Source organism: Atta colombica, unplaced genomic scaffold (assembly GCF_001594045.1).
Source record: "Atta colombica isolate Treedump-2 unplaced genomic scaffold, Acol1.0 scaffold250, whole genome shotgun sequence".
NCBI classification, from domain to species: Eukaryota; Metazoa; Arthropoda; class Insecta; order Hymenoptera; family Formicidae; genus Atta; species Atta colombica.
Window position 1 is genome coordinate 50,920 of NW_017259349.1, and position 4,543 is coordinate 55,462.

Below are 4,543 nucleotides of genomic sequence, written 5' to 3' on the forward strand. Positions count from 1 at the left end.
TGGGCAAAGATGGAGATGGAAGGACAGAACCTGTAAGTTCTTTCTTCTTTATTATATATAATTTATTTTGATTATCGCAATATGTTAATACAATATTTATAATGATTTATAAAAGATTTATTCTTTTTGCACACATTTTTAATCTTAAATAAAATTTTTATTACTTGAAAGAAAACTCAGGAGAAAAATTGAAAACAATTTATTATCAATGTGAAAGATTGTGATGAACAAATAGCTTAGATATCACACAGTAATAATTTGCTAAAGAAGAAATGAAAAATGTATAGATAGAATCGATTGTGTAATTTTGCAACTCAAGACTTGAAATTGTATGTACATACGTCACACATCAAATACTTCGAATTAGTAAATATAGGGTGCGGTCCATTTTACGAATATTTCAAAATATTTCACTGACCAATTAGAAGAAAGAATTAATTGTCTTACTACTAATTAATTGACCAATCAAAGAATGTTTCAAAGCATTTGTAGTATCGAATGGGTCGTAAGAGGTATAAATTTCGAATTATAAATTCACAATTATCAATTCATGCCTATGTGAAAGGAATAAAAACTATAAAGAAAAGAGAAAAAGATGAATGTGCGCTCGAATCATTAGTCGAATAATCGCGGAAAATCCATGATCTCTTTCTCATCGCGTACCAATTTAGTTTTGGACATTCTGGCCTGTCGCATTTCAGCGGTGATAAAATGAGCGCCATCGCCGTCGATACGAGTAGAGCATTCGTATGATAACGAGAGAACCTTTGCGAAATACGAAATGGCGAAAGAAGAGATCGCTCGGATCGCGGACCGTGAACAGGAGAGTAGTACCCCGGGGTAATGAATGCAAATGTATTGAAATCCAAATCATTATTTTGTCTAGACGCATCGTATGCCCCATTACATATACCAAGTTACGCCGAGATACGTTGGAATACAGTCGGCGCTGATGCCTGTGCGCATAAAAGGATTAAAGGGCGGGATAAAAGGAGACTGGCTCTCTCTCTTTCTCTCCCCCCCCCTTTCCTCCGCCCCTCTCCTTTCCTCTCCTTCTTTTCCATCTTGTGTATTTTCTCTCGTCTGTACTTGTGTGACTATCGCTTAAGTATCCATGTGTTCGTCCTATTATCCTAGCAGTCTCCTCTTCCATCCACTTTTTTTGTCAAATTTGTCTGTCGCTCTAACCGTTATTTCCGCTAGATACAGAGTCGCTTCTATTTTTTGTTCATATAAAATAAAAAAAAGTCACTATGCAATATAGTTTTTTTTTTTTAATAACATAAAACACGATTTAGAGAGATACAAAATAGTTATATAGATGTACACGCACGCACATAAATCATAGTAAAGCACAAAATAAAAGGCTCGATTATATCAATCTAAGATAAATCTGGATGCAATTTGTGTATTGCTAAATGTACATTCACAAACTGGAAATATTTGATAGTTGCAAATCTTAGCACATTACAAAAGCTGGTTCGTTGAAACAAGTTTTCAAGATATTCTGTCCTCGTTTACCAATATCATATTCGTATACTCGTTCGCTGTCATAGCTATTTCATGTTGCTTTTATGTTGAATTCATTTTTTTTTATGTTTCTTACATCCTTTCTTTTAACGCATATCGCTCTCACAGAATTGCAGCCGTGTAATACCTATACCTACACCTCCTTTGAGTGCATTTCACAATGATATGACCTATATCGTAAACGATAGAAACAGAGAAGCGTACTGGTACAAAATACGGAAGGAAAACACTCTCTTTGGGATGATACGCTTCGTTGAAAGCCCGTAAACCAGACATTGTAAAATCTGCGAATGACGATTGCTAGTAAACTGTGAGATATAAAACCGTCACAGAAGTGCTGGCTGTGTGATCTACGTACGCAAAGCCGTACTGTACTTTAACGACTAAAATCTCGACGGATTCATTTATCTAAGTGCTTTACCGGGTGCTAGTTTATTCGAATCACCGTGAATTACAATTCTTTATCATCTCGCTCGAGTGAAATGTAAAATCACTTATAGATTTAATGTTGGTTGTCACGATAATTTGATCATAATAAAATCGATAACGAAAATCCATTAAATACATCAACTAAAAAAAGGCAGATAGATGATTGATTAAAAGATGTTAAAGTGTTTGAAAGATTAAAGTATTTCTTATTTTATTAAGTAATATATCATATACACAAACATTACTATACAAGCTACATTTATAGCGAACATACTGATCACAAAGTAATCGTAAACTACAGCTTTATTTTATAGACTGAATATCGATTACCGTAAGCTATTTTACGGATAGAGTGTACTGCGAGCGTACACTGATTCCTTTTACGATTTGCATCCATTTCCATATTACATCTGTTTGTGGTTTACAATTTTCAGAAGAAAAAAAAGAATCGTTTGACGCTATAAATAATTTCAAATTGCTGATTAAAATAATAAGATACAACACAACTCTTTGTGTATATTTCCATAAAGTATGTATATTTATAAAAGAGATATTTTCTCTGATTTTCATTGCGAAACACAAATTGTTAATGTATATCAATGTAAATATAACATAATATATACATGACATGTCTATGACACACACACACACGCGCGCGCGCGCGCGCGCATGCAAAATTATGATAATGCGATCGTAAACTTTATTGGTTAAGAGATCTAAAAAAAAAACTATTTAACAAATTGTTAAGTTTGCATTAAATAAAACAGAATCAATTGACTTAACACATTCAATTTAAATTATTTGAAATTATTTAAAATGAACATTAAACTTGAATTATTTGTGTTACAACATATCTACTTTTGTAGCCGAAATATCCGTCATTAATAAGAAAGAATAATTCATATCGACTATTCATTTCGTACGGATTTATTCGCGAAAACTTGTTGCCATTCACCTCTTATTCTGTTTATTCTCTTTTTACAATAACATATCTATTTAGTCACCATATCTTTCCTTTCTGACAAAAACAAGTAATGGTATAAAGAAAGAAAAATTCGTTTCACATGGTAGAAGCTGACTTAAAAATATTGTATCTCTGCTTCGGGCATTATATGTATTTAAAATGCAAAGAAAGTTGTTTTTTCGATATTACGTAATGCAACAAAGTACAGGCATATGCGATGATATCATTAAAAAATGTAATATTATCTTCTTTCGATTACGTGTCGATAATTCGGCTAGAATTTGAGATGAATATGATTTATGTATTTATTAACAAATGACGGATAAAGGAACCAAATTTGTTGTTGTAAAGATCGAAATGTTTTTCACTTTTATCATACTTTTCATTATCATTTAATCATTATACATCACAAATTCCGTTAGTATTTGTATCATGCTTGGAACATATTATATCACGTACTATAATGCATAAAAAGCTCAACATCATTTTAATTTAAAAACTTTTTATTTCTTACCTTCACTTTTAGCATAATACTGATATTTATATCTGTACTTACATATTGCAATTGATATAAAATCCACTATAATCTCAATGGAAGAGAAAATGTTTTAAATGCGTTACTGATGAAAACATGATAAACACATAACTAATAAAAACCAATCGCAGATGTTGATGCCTTCTTCTTTTACTTTACATGATAATTTGTTGTTATTCATCTTTCGTTCTTCTTATTTTTTTCCCGCTATTTATTCCTTGTATCCTTTTATTTGCATGGGTAATGACACGAAAACAATACTAAATATCGCGTGCATGCACGCCTATCGCAATGCACATCGGTCGGCGGAAGACAAATTGATTGTTTATTACTTACTGTTCTAATGCAACTTTTGATTTACATAATATATCGATAGCCAAATTCTACACATTTTGTTTCAATCTAATTTGAATCACTTCCTAAAATTCATTTAAAAAAGTGTGATACAATTATTTACTTCAACTATTATAGAGACTACGATATATTTACAAAATATATCGCTTAAGCGTTTAGATTTTACAATTCGATTTTAAAATTATTTATTTGTATGTCAGCACTTTCTAATACTTTCCATATCACCTTGCATGTATTTCGAATATTATTAAACAAATAATAATATGGTAAACAAATCGATTGAGTGTGAATACAAAGAACTTTTTAATTTTTTTTTTTATCACATTCGGGAAATCAAAATTCGGGAAATAAAAAACGCGATTCTTTTTATTTACACCTTTATGGGCAAAAATTGACCTTTTTTTAACATCCTCCTTTTGTGATTAATCCGAAAACAAGCACGTGAGTGCTTGTATTTTTTACATCCCAGCGTCGGAAAAACAAAGCTCACATTACAGTAGCTTTCTTTACCGACCGGGAATTTATACCTATCTTTCAATTGAAGTTTCCGGAACATAATCTACAACAGAAAGCCGTTTCGACACGCACATACATAGTATTGCAGCTTAATGAAATCCTCTGGGGTATAGAAAACACTCCACCGTTTACATAATAAAAAGTTCAAATATAAATAAAAGTAAAAAATATTTTAAAAGATTAATGATATTTTTTTATTTATATAAAATTTATGT

General features: G+C 31.3%; 1 long non-coding RNA gene across 1 annotated transcript in view; it reads left to right on the forward strand.

Moving 5' to 3' along the window:
* Window positions 1-4,543, forward strand: part of LOC108688968 — a 9,810-nt gene continuing 5,267 nt past the window's right edge. The window contains exon 1 of the long non-coding RNA XR_001931818.1: window positions 1-32. This is a non-coding gene — a long non-coding RNA (uncharacterized LOC108688968). The remainder of the gene's footprint in view (window positions 33-4,543) is intronic.